Consider the following 15,182-nt stretch of genomic DNA (forward strand, 5'->3'; position numbering starts at 1 on the left):
AAAGGAAAAGTTCAGTTTAGGGTTTAAAACCCTAATGCTGACTGAATGGAAAAAGTTCAGTTTAGGGTTTAAAACCCTAATGCTAACTGAAAGGAAAAGTTCAGTTTAGGGTTTAAAACCCTAATGCTGACTAAATGGAAAAAAGTTCAGTTTAGGGTTTAAAACCCTAATGCTAACTGAATGGAAAAAAGTTCAGTTTAGGGTTTAAAACCCTAATGCTGACTAAAGGAAAAAATTCAGTTTAGGGTTTAAACCCTAATGCTGACTAAAGGAAAAGAGTTCAGTTTAGGGTTTAAAACCCTGATGTTGACTGAATGGAAAAGTTCAGTTTAGGGTTTAAAACCCTAATGCTGACTAAAGGAAAAAGTTCAGTTTAGGGTTTAAAACCATGATGTTGACTGAATGGAAAAGTTCAGTTTAGGGTTTAAAACCTTAATGCTGACTAAAGGAAAAAGTTTAGTTTAGGGTTTTTGTTGACTGAATGAAAAAAGTTCAGTTTAGGGTTTTAAAACCCTAATGCTGACTAAATGGAAAAGTTCAGTTTAGGGTTTAAAACCCTAATGCTGACTGAATGGAAAAAAGTTCAGTTTAGGGTTTAAAACCCTAATGCTGACTAAAGGAAAAGAGTTCAGTTTAAGGTTTAAAACCCTAATGCTGACTAAAGGAAAGAGTGTTTAATTTAGGGTTTAAAACCCTAATGCTGACTAAAGGAAAGAGTTCAGTTTAGGGTTTAAAACCCTAATGTTGACTGAATGGAAAAAGTTCAGTTTAGGGTTTTAAAACCCTAATGCTGACTAAATGGAAAAATTCAGTTTAGGGTTTAAAACCCTAATGCTAACTGAATGGAAAAAAGTTCAGTTTAGGGTTTAAAACCCTAATGCTGACTAAAGGAAAAGAGTTCAGTTTAAGGTTTAAAACCCTAATGCTGACTAAAGGAAAGAGTGTTTAATTTAGGGTTTAAAACCCTAATGCTGACTAAAGGAAAAAGTTCAGTTTAGGGTTTAAAACCCTAATGCTGACTGAATGGAAAAGTTCAGTTTAGGGTTTAAAACCCTAATGCTGACTGAATGGAAAAGTTCAGTTTAGGGTTTAAAACCCTAATGCTGACTTAAGGAAAAGAGTACAGTTTAGGGTTTAAAACCCTAATGCTGACTGAATGGAAAAAGTTCAGTTTAGGGTTTAAAACCCTAATGCTGACTAAATGGAAAAGTTCAGTTTAGGGTTTAAAACCCTAATGCTGACTGAATGGAAAAAAGTTCAATTTAGGGTTTAAAACCCTAATGCTGACTAAATGGAAAAAAATTGAGTTTAGGGTTTAAAACCCTAATGCTGACTAAAGGAAAAGAGTTCAGTTTAGGGTTTAAAACCCTAATGCTGACTGAATGGAAAAAAGTTCAGTTTAAGGTTTAAAACCCTAATGCTGACTGAATGGAAAAATTCAGTTTAGGGTTTAATACCCTAGTGCTGACTGAATGGAAAAGATCAGTTTAGGGTTTAAAACCCTAATGCTAACTAAAGGAAAAAGTTCAGTTTAGGGTTTAAAACCCTAATGTTGACTGAATGGAAAAAGTTCAGTTTAGGGTTTAAAACCCTAATGCTAACTGAATGGAAAAGTTCAGTTTAGGGTTTAAAACCCTAATGCTGACTGAATGGAAAAACGTTCAGTTTAGGGTTTAAAACCCTAATGCTGACTGAATGGAAAAAAGTTCAGTTTAGGGTTTAAAACCCTAATGCTGACTAAAGGAAAAAGTTCAGTTTAGGGTTTAAAACCCTAATGCTGACTAAAGGAAAAGAGTTCAGTTTAGGGTTTAAAACCCTGATGTTGACTGAATGGAAAAGTTCAGTTTAGGGTTTAAAACCCTAATGCTGACTAAAGGAAAAAGTTCAGTTTAGGGTTTAAAACCCTGATGCTGACTGAATGGAAAAGTTCAGTTTAGGGTTTAAAACCCTAATGCTGACTAAAGGAAAAAGTTTAGTTTAGGGTTTTTGTTGACTGAATGGAAAAAGTTCAGTTTGCGGTTTTAAAACCCTAATGCTGACTAAATGGAAAAGTTCAGTTTAGGGTTTAAAACCCTAATGCTGACTGAATGGAAAAAGTTCAGTTTAGGGTTTAAAACCCTAATGCTGACTAAAGGAAAAAGTTCAGTTTAGGGTTTAAAACCCTAATGCTGACTAAAGGAAAAGAGTTCAGTTTAGGGTTTAAAACCCTGATGTTGACTGAATGGAAAAGTTCAGTTTAGGGTTTAAAACCCTAATGCTGACTAAAGGAAAAAGTTCAGTTTAGGGTTTAAAACCCTGATGCTGACTGAATGGAAAAGTTCAGTTTAGGGTTTAAAACCCTAATGCTGACTAAAGGAAAAAGTTTAGTTTAGGGTTTTTGTTGACTGAATGGAAAAAGTTCAGTTTGCGGTTTTAAAACCCTAATGCTGACTAAATGGAAAAGTTCAGTTTAGGGTTTAAAACCCTAATGCTGACTGAATGGAAAAGTTCAGTTTATGGTTTAAAACCCTAATGCTGACTGAATGGAAAAGTTCAGTTTAGGGTTTAAAACCCTAATGCTGACTTAAGGGAAAAGTTCAGTTTAGGGTTTAAAACCCTAATGCTGACTGAATGGAAAAAAGTTCAGTTTAGGGTTTAAAACCCTAATGCTGACTAAAGGAAAAGAGTTCAGTTTAAGGTTTAAAACCCTAATGCTGACTAAAGGAAAGAGTGTTTAATTTAGGGTTTAAAACCCTAATGCTGACTAAAGGAAAGAGTTCAGTTTAGGGTTTAAAACCCTAATGTTGACTGAATGGAAAAAGTTCAGTTTAGGGTTTTAAAACCCTAATGCTGACTAAATGGAAAAATTCAGTTTAGGGTTTAAAACCCTAATGCTAACTGAATGGAAAAAAGTTCAGTTTAGGGTTTAAAACCCTAATGCTGACTAAAGGAAAAGAGTTCAGTTTAAGGTTTAAAACCCTAATGCTGACTAAAGGAAAGAGTGTTTAATTTAGGGTTTAAAACCCTAATGCTGACTAAAGGAAAAAGTTCAGTTTAGGGTTTAAAACCCTAATGCTGACTGAATGGAAAAGTTCAGTTTAGGGTTTAAAACCCTAATGCTGACTGAATGGAAAAGTTCAGTTTAGGGTTTAAAACCCTAATGCTGACTTAAGGAAAAGAGTTCAGTTTAGGGTTTAAAACCCTAATGCTGACTGAATGGAAAAAGTTCAGTTTAGGGTTTAAAACCCTAATGCTGACTAAATGGAAAAGTTCAGTTTAGGGTTTAAAACCCTAATGCTGACTGAATGGAAAAAAGTTCAGTTTAGGGTTTAAAACCCTAATGCTGACTAAATGGAAAAAAATTGAGTTTAGGGTTTAAAACCCTAATGCTGACTAAAGGAAAAGAGTTCAGTTTAGGGTTTAAAACCCTAATGCTGACTGAATGGAAAAAAGTTCAGTTTAAGGTTTAAAACCCTAATGCTGACTGAATGGAAAAATTCAGTTTAGGGTTTAAAACCCTAATGCTGACTGAATGGAAAAGATCAGTTTAGGGTTTAAAACCCTAATGCTAACTAAAGGAAAAAGTTCAGTTTAGGGTTTAAAACCCTAATGTTGACTGAATGGAAAAAGTTCAGTTTAGGGTTTAAAACCCTAATGCTGACTGAATGGAAAAGTTCAGTTTAGGGTTTAAAACCCTAATGCTGACTAAAGGAAAAAGTTCAATTTAGGGTTTAAAACTCTAATGCTGACTGAATGGAAAAAAGTTCAGTTTAGGGTTTAAAACTCTAATGCTGACTAAATGGAAAAGTTCAGTTTAGGGTTTTAAAACCCTAATGCTGACTAAAGGAAAAAGTTCAGTTTAGTGTTTAAAACCCTAATGCTGACTGAATGGAAAAAAGTTCAGTTTAGGGTTTAAAACCCTAATGCTGACTGAATGGAAAAGTTCAGTTTAGGGTTTAAAACCCTAATGCTGACTGAATGAAAAAGTTCAGTTTAAGGTTTAAAACCCTAATGCTGACTAAAGGAAAAGAGTTCAGTTTAGGGTTTAAAACCCTAATGCTGACTGAATGGAAAAAGTTCAGTTTAGGGTTTAAAACCCTAATGCTGACTAAATGGAAAAGTTCAGTTTAGGGTTTAAAACCCTAATGCTGACTGAATGGAAAAAAGTTCAGTTTAGAGTTTAAAACCCTAATGCTGACTGAATGGAAAAAAATTGAGTTTAGGGTTTAAAACTCTAATGCTGACTAAAGGAAAAGAGTTCAGTTTAGGGTTTAAAACCCTAATGCTGACTGAATGGAAAAAGTTCAGTTTAGGGTTTAAAACCCTAATGCTAACTGAATGGAAAAGTTCAGTTTAGGGTTTAAAACCCTAATGCTGACTGAATGGAAAAAAGTTCAGTTTAGGGTTTAAAACCCTAATGCTAACTGAATGGAAAAAAGTTCAGTTTAGGGTTTAAAACCCTAATGCTGACTAAAGGAAAAAGTTCAGTTTAGGGTTTAAACCCTAATGCTGACTAAAGGAAAAGAGTTCAGTTTAGGGTTTAAAACCCTGATGTTGACTGAATGGAAAAGTTCAGTTTAGGGTTTAAAACCCTAATGCTGACTAAAGGAAAAAGTTCAGTTTAGGGTTTAAAACCATGATGTTGACTGAATGGAAAAGTTCAGTTTAGGGTTTAAAACCTTAATGCTGACTAAAGGAAAAAGTTTAGTTTAGGGTTTTTTTTGACTGAATGAAAAAAGTTCAGTTTAGGGTTTTAAAACCTTAATGCTGACTCAATGGAAAAGTTCAGTTTAGGGTTTAAAACCCTAATGCTGACTGAATGGAAAAAAGTTCAGTTTAGGGTTTAAAACCCTAATGCTGACTAAAGGTAAAGAGTTCAGTTTAAGGTTTAAAACCCTAATGCTGACTAAAGGAAAGAGTGTTTAATTTAGGGTTTAAAACCTCAATGCTGACTAAAGGAAAGAGTTCAGTTTAGGGTTTAAAACCCTAATGTTGACTGAATGGAAAAAGTTCAGTTTTGGTTTTTAAATCCCTAATGCTGACTAAATGGAAAAATTCAGTTTAGGGTTTAAATCCCTAATGCTAACTGAATGGAAAAAAGTTCAGTTTAGGGTTTAAAACCCTAATGCTGACTAAAGGAAAAGAGTTCAGTTTAAGGTTTAAAACCCTAATGCTGACTAAAGGAAAGAGTGTTTAATTTAGGGTTTAAAACCCTAATGCTGACTAAAGGAAAAAGTTCAGTTTAGGGTTTAAAACCCTAATGCTGACTGAATGGAAAAGTTCAGTTTAGGGTTTAAAACCCTAATGCTGACTTAAGGAAAAGAGTACAGTTTAGGGTTTAAAACCCTAATGCTGACTGAATGGAAAAAGTTCAGTTTAGGGTTTAAAACCCTAATGCTGACTAAATGGAAAAGTTCAGTTTAGGGTTTAAAACCCTAATGCTGACTGAATGGAAAAAAGTTCAATTTAGGGTTTAAAACCCTAATGCTGACTAAATGGAAAAAAATTGAGTTTAGGGTTTAAAACCCTAATGCTGACTAAAGGAAAAGAGTTCAGTTTAGGGTTTAAAACCCTAATGCTGACTGAATGGAAAAAAGTTCAGTTTAAGGTTTAAAACCCTAATGCTGACTGAATGGAAAAATTCAGTTTAGGGTTTAAAACCCTAATGCTGACTGAATGGAAAAGATCAGTTTAGGGTTTAAAACCCTAATGCTAACTAAAGGAAAAAGTTCAGTTTAGGGTTTAAAACCCTAATGTTGACTGAATGGAAAAAGTTCAGTTTAGGGTTTAAAACCCTAATGCTAACTGAATGGAAAAGTTCAGTTTAGTGTTTAAAACCCTAATGCTGACTGAATGGAAAAACGTTCAGTTTAGGGTTTAAAACCCTAATGCTGACTGAATGGAAAAAAGTTCAGTTTAGGGTTTAAAACCCTAATGCTGACTAAAGGAAAAAGTTCAGTTTAGGGTTTAAAACCCTAATGCTGACTAAAGGAAAAGAGTTCAGTTTAGGGTTTAAAACCCTGATGTTGACTGAATGGAAAAGTTCAGTTTAGGGTTTAAAACCCTAATGCTGACTAAAGGAAAAAGTTCAGTTTAGGGTTTAAAACCCTGATGCTGACTGAATGGAAAAGTTCAGTTTAGGGTTTAAAACCCTAATGCTGACTAAAGGAAAAAGTTTAGTTTAGGGTTTTTGTTGACTGAATGGAAAAAGTTCAGTTTGCGGTTTTAAAACCCTAATGCTGACTAAATGGAAAAGTTCAGTTTAGGGTTTAAAACCCTAATGCTGACTGAATGGAAAAAAGTTCAGTTTAGGGTTTAAAACCCTAATGCTGACTAAAGGAAAAGAGTTCAGTTTAAGGTTTAAAACCCTAATGCTGACTAAAGGAAAGAGTGTTTAATTTAGGGTTTAAAACCCTAATGCTGACTAAAGGAAAGAGTTCAGTTTAGGGTTTAAAACCCTAATGTTGACTGAATGGAAAAAGTTCAGTTTAGGGTTTTAAAACCCTAATGCTGACTAAATGGAAAAATTCAGTTTAGGGTTTAAAACCCTAATGCTAACTGAATGGAAAAAAGTTCAGTTTAGGGTTTAAAACCCTAATGCTGACTAAAGGAAAAGAGTTCAGTTTAAGGTTTAAAACCCTAATGCAGACTAAAGGAAAGAGTGTTTAATTTAGGGTTTAAAACCCTAATGCTGACTAAAGGAAAAAGTTCAGTTTAGGGTTTAAAACCCTAATGCTGACTGAATGGAAAAGTTCAGTTTAGGGTTTAAAACCCTAATGCTGACTGAATGGAAAAGTTCAGTTTAGGGTTTAAAACCCTAATGCTGACTTAAGGAAAAGAGTTCAGTTTAGGGTTTAAAACCCTAATGCTGACTGAATGGAAAAAGTTCAGTTTAGGGTTTAAAACCCTAATGCTGACTAAATGGAAAAGTTCAGTTTAGGGTTTAAAACCCTAATGCTGACTGAATGGAAAAAAGTTCAGTTTAGGGTTTAAAACCCTAATGCTGACTAAATGGAAAAAAATTGAGTTTAGGGTTTAAAACCCTAATGCTGACTAAAGGAAAAGAGTTCAGTTTAGGGTTTAAAACCCTAATGCTGACTGAATGGAAAAAAGTTCAGTTTAAGGTTTAAAACCCTAATGCTGACTGAATGGAAAAATTCAGTTTAGGGTTTAAAACCCTAATGCTGACTGAATGGAAAAGATCAGTTTAGGGTTTAAAACCCTAATGCTAACTAAAGGAAAAAGTTCAGTTTAGGGTTTAAAACCCTAATGTTGACTGAATGGAAAAAGTTCAGTTTAGGGTTTAAAACCCTAATGCTGACTGAATGGAAAAGTTCAGTTTAGGGTTTAAAACCCTAATGCTGACTGAATGGAAAAAAGTTCAGTTTAGGGTTTAAAACCCTAATGCTGACTGAATGGAAAAAAGTTCAGTTTAGGGTTTAAAACCCTAATGCTGACTAAAGAAAAAGAGTTCAGTTTAGGGTTTAAAACCCTAATGCTGACTGAATGGAAAAGTTCAGTTTAGGGTTTAAAATCCTAATGCTGACTAAAGGAAAAAGTTCAGTTTAGGGTTTAAAACCCTAATGCTGACTAAAGGAAAAAGTTCAGTTTAGGGTTTAAAACCCTGATGCTGACTGAATGGAAAAGTTCAGTTTAGGGTTTAAAACCCTAATGCTGACTAAAGGAAAAAGTTTAGTTTAGGGTTTTTGTTGACTGAATGGAAAAAGTTCAGTTTGCGGTTTTAAAACCCTAATGCTGACTAAATGGAAAAGTTCAGTTTAGGGTTTAAAACCCTAATGCTGACTGAATGGAAAAAAGTTCAGTTTAGGGTTTAAAACCCTAATGCTGACTAAAGGAAAAGAGTTCAGTTTAAGGTTTAAAACCCTAATGCTGACTAAAGGAAAGAGTGTTTAATTTAGGGTTTAAAACCCTAATGCTGACTAAAGGAAAGAGTTCAGTTTAGGGTTTAAAACCCTAATGTTGACTGAATGGAAAAAGTTCAGTTTAGGGTTTTAAAACCCTAATGCTGACTAAATGGAAAAATTCAGTTTAGGGTTTAAAACCCTAATGCTAACTGAATGGAAAAAAGTTCAGTTTAGGGTTTAAAACCCTAATGCTGACTAAAGGAAAAGAGTTCAGTTTAAGGTTTAAAACCCTAATGCTGACTAAAGGAAAGAGTGTTTAATTTAGGGTTTAAAACCCTAATGCTGACTAAAGGAAAAAGTTCAGTTTAGGGTTTAAAACCCTAATGCTGACTGAATGGAAAAGTTCAGTTTAGGGTTTAAAACCCTAATGCTGACTGAATGGAAAAGTTCAGTTTAGGGTTTAAAACCCTAATGCTGACTAAAGGAAAAGAGTTCAGTTTAGGGTTTAAAACCCTAATGCTGACTGAATGGAAAAAGTTCAGTTTAGGGTTTAAAACCCTAATGCTGACTAAATGGAAAAGTTCAGTTTAGGGTTTAAAACCCTAATGCTGACTGAATGGAAAAAAGTTCAGTTTAGGGTTTAAAACCCTAATGCTGACTAAATGGAAAAAAATTGAGTTTAGGGTTTAAAACCCTAATGCTGACTAAAGGAAAAGAGTTCAGTTTAGGGTTTAAAACCCTAATGCTGACTGAATGGAAAAAAGTTCAGTTTAAGGTTTAAAACCCTAATGCTGACTGAATGGAAAAATTCAGTTTAGGGTTTAAAACCCTAATGCTGACTGAATGGAAAAGATCAGTTTAGGGTTTAAAACCCTAATGCTAACTAAAGGAAAAAGTTCAGTTTAGGGTTTAAAACCCTAATGTTGACTGAATGGAAAAAGTTCAGTTTAGGGTTTAAAACCCTAATGCTGACTGAATGGAAAAGTTCAGTTTAGGGTTTAAAACCCTAATGCTGACTAAAGGAAAAAGTTCAATTTAGGGTTTAAAACTCTAATGCTGACTGAATGGAAAAAAGTTCAGTTTAGGGTTTAAAACTCTAATGCTGACTAAATGGAAAAGTTCAGTTTAGGGTTTTAAAACCCTAATGCTGACTAAAGGAAAAAGTTCAGTTTAGTGTTTAAAACCCTAATGCTGACTGAATGGAAAAAAGTTCAGTTTAGGGTTTAAAACCCTAATGCTGACTGAATGGAAAAGTTCAGTTTAGGGTTTAAAACCCTAATGCTGACTGAATGAAAAAGTTCAGTTTAAGGTTTAAAACCCTAATGCTGACTAAAGGAAAAGAGTTCAGTTTAGGGTTTAAAACCCTAATGCTGACTGAATGGAAAAAGTTCAGTTTAGGGTTTAAAACCCTAATGCTGACTAAATGGAAAAGTTCAGTTTAGAGTTTAAAACCCTAATGCTGACTGAATGGAAAAAAATTGAGTTTAGGGTTTAAAACTCTAATGCTGACTAAAGGAAAAGAGTTCAGTTTAGGGTTTAAAACCCTAATGCTGACTGAATGGAAAAAGTTCAGTTTAGGGTTTAAAACCCTAATGCTAACTGAATGGAAAAGTTCAGTTTAGGGTTTAAAACCCTAATGCTGACTGAATGGAAAAAAGTTCAGTTTAGGGTTTAAAACCCTAATGCTAACTGAATGGAAAAAAGTTCAGTTTAGGGTTTAAAACCCTAATGCTGACTAAAGGAAAAAGTTCAGTTTAGGGTTTAAACCCTAATGCTGACTAAAGGAAAAGAGTTCAGTTTAGGGTTTAAAACCCTGATGTTGACTGAATGGAAAAGTTCAGTTTAGGGTTTAAAACCCTAATGCTGACTAAAGGAAAAAGTTCAGTTTAGGGTTTAAAACCATGATGTTGACTGAATGGAAAAGTTCAGTTTAGGGTTTAAAAACTTAATGCTGACTAAAGGAAAAAGTTTAGTTTAGGGTTTTTTTTGACTGAATGAAAAAAGTTCAGTTTAGGGTTTTAAAACCTTAATGCTGACTAAATGGAAAAGTTCAGTTTAGGGTTTAAAACCCTAATGCTGACTGAATGGAAAAAAGTTCAGTTTAGGGTTTAAAACCCTAATGCTAACTAAAGGAAAAGAGTTCAGTTTAAGGTTTAAAACCCTAATGCTGACTAAAGGAAAGAGTGTTTAATTTAGGGTTTAAAACCTCAATGCTGACTAAAGGAAAGAGTTCAGTTTAGGGTTTAAAACCCTAATGTTGACTGAATGGAAAAAGTTCAGTTTTGGGTTTTAAAACCCTAATGCTGACTAAATGGAAAAATTCAGTTTAGGGTTTAAATCCCTAATGCTAACTGAATGGAAAAAAGTTCAGTTTAGGGTTTAAAACCCTAATGCTGACTAAAGGAAAAGAGTTCAGTTTAAGGTTTAAAACCCTAATGCTGACTAAAGGAAAGAGTGTTTAATTTAGGGTTTAAAACCCTAATGCTGACTAAAGGAAAAAGTTCAGTTTAGGGTTTAAAACCCTAATGCTGACTGAATGGAAAAGTTCAGTTTAGGGTTTAAAACCCTAATGCTGACTTAAGGAAAAGAGTACAGTTTAGGGTTTAAAACCCTAATGCTGACTGAATGGAAAAAGTTCAGTTTAGGGTTTAAAACCCTAATGCTGACTAAATGGAAAAGTTCAGTTTAGGGTTTAAAACCCTAATGCTGACTGAATGGAAAAAAGTTCAATTTAGGGTTTAAAACCCTAATGCTGACTAAATGGAAAAAAATTGAGTTTAGGGTTTAAAACCCTAATGCTGACTAAAGGAAAAGAGTTCAGTTTAGGGTTTAAAACCCTAATGCTGACTGAATGGAAAAAAGTTCAGTTTAAGGTTTAAAACCCTAATGCTGACTGAATGGAAAAATTCAGTTTAGGGTTTAAAACCCTAATGCTGACTGAATGGAAAAGATCAGTTTAGCGTTTAAAACCCTAATGCTAACTAAAGGAAAAAGTTCAGTTTAGGGTTTAAAACCCTAATGTTGACTGAATGGAAAAAGTTCAGTTTAGGGTTTAAAACCCTAATGCTAACTGAATGGAAAAGTTCAGTTTAGGGTTTAAAACCCTAATGCTGACTGAATGGAAAAACGTTCAGTTTAGGGTTTAAAACCCTAATGCTGACTGAATGGAAAAAAGTTCAGTTTAGGGTTTAAAACCCTAATGCTGACTAAAGGAAAAAGTTCAGTTTAGGGTTTAAAACCCTAATGCTGACTAAAGGAAAAGAGTTCAGTTTAGGGTTTAAAACCCTGATGTTGACTGAATGGAAAAGTTCAGTTTAGGGTTTAAAACCCTAATGCTGACTAAAGGAAAAAGTTCAGTTTAGGGTTTAAAACCCTGATGCTGACTGAATGGAAAAGTTCAGTTTAGGGTTTAAAACCCTAATGCTGACTAAAGGAAAAAGTTTAGTTTAGGGTTTTTGTTGACTGAATGGAAAAAGTTCAGTTTGCGGTTTTAAAACCCTAATGCTGACTAAATGGAAAAGTTCAGTTTAGGGTTTAAAACCCTAATGCTGACTGAATGGAAAAAAGTTCAGTTTAGGGTTTAAAACCCTAATGCTGACTAAAGGAAAAGAGTTCAGTTTAAGGTTTAAAACCCTAATGCTGACTAAAGGAAAGAGTGTTTAATTTAGGGTTTAAAACCCTAATGCTGACTAAAGGAAAGACTTCAGTTTAGGGTTTAAAACCCTAATGTTGACTGAATGGAAAAAGTTCAGTTTAGGGTTTTAAAACCCTAATGCTGACTAAATGGAAAAATTCAGTTTAGGGTTTAAAACCCTAATGCTAACTGAATGGAAAAAAGTTCAGTTTAGGGTTTAAAACCCTAATGCTGACTAAAGGAAAAGAGTTCAGTTTAAGGTTTAAAACCCTAATGCAGACTAAAGGAAAGAGTGTTTAATTTAGGGTTTAAAACCCTAATGCTGACTAAAGGAAAAAGTTCAGTTTAGGGTTTAAAACCCTAATGCTGACTGAATGGAAAAATTCAGTTTAGGGTTTAAAACCCTAATGCTGACTGAATGGAAAAGTTCAGTTTAGGGTTTAAAACCCTAATGCTGACTAAAGGAAAAAGTGTTCAGTTTAGGGTTTAAAACCCTAATGCTGACTGAATGGAAAAAGTTCAGTTTAGGGTTTAAAACCCTAATGCTGACTAAATGGAAAAGTTCAGTTTAGGGTTTAAAACCCTAATGCTGACTGAATGGAAAAAAGTTCAGTTTAGGGTTTAAAACCCTAATGCTGACTAAATGGAAAAAAATTGAGTTTAGGGTTTAAAACCCTAATGCTGACTAAAGGAAAAGAGTTCAGTTTAGGGTTTAAAACCCTAATGCTGACTGAATGGAAAAAAGTTCAGTTTAAGGTTTAAAACCCTAATGCTGACTGAATGGAAAAATTCAGTTTAGGGTTTAAAACCCTAATGCTGACTGAATGGAAAAGATCAGTTTAGGGTTTAAAACCCTAATGCTAACTAAAGGAAAAAGTTCAGTTTAGGGTTTAAAACCCTAATGTTGACTGAATGGAAAAAGTTCAGTTTAGGGTTTAAAACCCTAATGCTGACTGAATGGAAAAGTTCAGTTTAGGGTTTAAAACCCTAATGCTGACTGAATGGAAAAAAGTTCAGTTTAGGGTTTAAAACCCTAATGCTGACTAAAGAAAAAGAGTTCAGTTTAGGGTTTAAAACCCTAATGCTGACTGAATGGAAAAGTTCAGTTTAGGGTTTAAAATCCTAATGCTGACTAAAGGAAAAAGTTCAGTTTAGGGTTTAAAACCCTAATGCTGACTAAAGGAAAAAGTTCAGTTTAGGGTTTAAAACCCTGATGCTGACTGAATGGAAAAGTTCAGTTTAGGGTTTAAAACCCTAATGCTGACTAAAGGAAAAAGTTTAGTTTAGGGTTTTTGTTGACTGAATGGAAAAAGTTCAGTTTGCGGTTTTTGAAACCCTAATGCTGACTAAATGGAAAAGTTCAGTTTAGGGTTTAAAACCCTAATGCTGACTGAATGGAAAAAAGTTCAGTTTAGGGTTTAAAACCCTAATGCTGACTAAAGGAAAAGAGTTCAGTTTAAGGTTTAAAACCCTAATGCTGACTAAAGGAAAGAGTGTTTAATTTAGGGTTTAAAACCCTAATGCTGACTAAAGGAAAGAGTTCAGTTTAGGGTTTAAAACCCTAATGTTGACTGAATGGAAAAAGTTCAGTTTAGGGTTTTAAAACCCTAATGCTGACTAAATGGAAAAATTCAGTTTAGGGTTTAAAACCCTAATGCTAACTGAATGGAAAAAAGTTCAGTTTAGGGTTTAAAACCCTAATGCTGACTAAAGGAAAAGAGTTCAGTTTAAGGTTTAAAACCCTAATGCTGACTAAAGGAAAGAGTGTTTAATTTAGGGTTTAAAACCCTAATGCTGACTAAAGGAAAAAGTTCAGTTTAGGGTTTAAAACCCTAATGCTGACTGAATGGAAAAATTCAGTTTAGGGTTTAAAACCCTAATGCTGACTGAATGGAAAAGTTCAGTTTAGGGTTTAAAACCCTAATGCTGACTAAAGGAAAAAGTTCAGTTTAGGGTTTAAAACCCTAATGCTGACTAAAGGAAAAGAGTTCAGTTTAGGGTTTAAAACCCTGATGTTGACTGAATGGAAAAGTTCAGTTTAGGGTTTAAAACCCTAATGCTGACTAAAGGAAAAAGTTCAGTTTAGGGTTTAAAACCCTGATGCTGACTGAATGGAAAAGTTCAGTTTAGGGTTTAAAACCCTAATGCTGACTAAAGGAAAAAGTTTAGTTTAGGGTTTTTGTTGACTGAATGGAAAAAGTTCAGTTTGCGGTTTTAAAACCCTAATGCTGACTAAATGGAAAAGTTCAGTTTAGGGTTTAAAACCCTAATGCTGACTGAATGGAAAAAAGTTCAGTTTAGGGTTTAAAACCCTAATGCTGACTAAAGGAAAAGAGTTCAGTTTAAGGTTTAAAACCCTAATGCTGACTAAAGGAAAGAGTGTTTAATTTAGGGTTTAAAACCCTAATGCTGACTAAAGGAAAGACTTCAGTTTAGGGTTTAAAACCCTAATGTTGACTGAATGGAAAAAGTTCAGTTTAGGGTTTTAAAACCCTAATGCTGACTAAATGGAAAAATTCAGTTTAGGGTTTAAAACCCTAATGCTAACTGAATGGAAAAAAGTTCAGTTTAGGGTTTAAAATCCTAATGCTGACTAAAGGAAAAGAGTTCAGTTTAAGGTTTAAAACCCTAATGCTGACTAAAGGAAAGAGTGTTTAATTTAGGGTTTAAAACCCTAATGCTGACTAAAGGAAAAGAGTTCAGTTTAGGGTTTAAAACCCTGATGTTGACTGAATGGAAAAGTTCAGTTTAGGGTTTAAAACCCTAATGCTGACTAAAGGAAAAAGTTCAGTTTAGGGTTTAAAACCCTGATGCTGACTGAATGGAAAAGTTCAGTTTAGGGTTTAAAACCCTAATGCTGACTAAAGGAAAAAGTTTAGTTTAGGGTTTTAATTGACTGAATGGAAAAAGTTCAGTTTGCGATTTTAAAACCCTAATGCTGACTAAATGGAAAAGTTCAGTTTAGGGTTTAAAACCCTAATGCTGACTGAATGGAAAAAAGTTCAGTTTAGGGTTTAAAACCCTAATGCTGACTAAAGGAAAAGAGTTCAGTTTAAGGTTTAAAACCCTAATGCTGACTAAAGGAAAGAGTGTTTAATTTAGGATTTAAAACCCTAATGCTGACTAAAGGAAAGACTTCAGTTTAGGGTTTAAAACCCTAATGTTGACTGAATGGAAAAAGTTCAGTTTAGGGTTTTAAAACCCTAATGCTGACTAAATGGAAAAATTCAGTTTAGGGTTTAAAACCCTAATGCTAACTGAATGGAAAAAAGTTCAGTTTAGGGTTTAAAACCCTAATGCTGACTAAAGGAAAAGAGTTCAGTTTAAGGTTTAAAACCCTAATGCAGACTAAAGGAAAGAGTGTTTAATTTAGGGTTTAAAACCCTAATGCTGACTAAAGGAAAAAGTTCAGTTTAGGGTTTAAAACCCTAATGCTGACTGAATGGAAAAGTTCAGTTTAGGGTTTAAAACCCTAATGCTGACTGAATGGAAAAGTTCAGTTTAGGGTTTAAAACCCTAATGCTGACTTAAGGAAAAGAGTTCAGTTTAGGGTTTAAAACCCTAATGCTGACTGAATGGAAAAAGTTCAGTTTAGGGTTTAAAACCCTAATGCTGACTAAATGGAAAAGTTCAGTTTAGGGTTTAAAACCCTAATGCTGACTGAATGGAAAAAAGTTCAGTTTAGGGTTTAAAACCCTAATGCT

Source organism: Nicotiana tabacum, chromosome 10, assembly GCF_000715075.1.
Source record: "Nicotiana tabacum cultivar K326 chromosome 10, ASM71507v2, whole genome shotgun sequence".
Lineage (NCBI taxonomy): Eukaryota > Viridiplantae > Streptophyta > Magnoliopsida > Solanales > Solanaceae > Nicotiana > Nicotiana tabacum.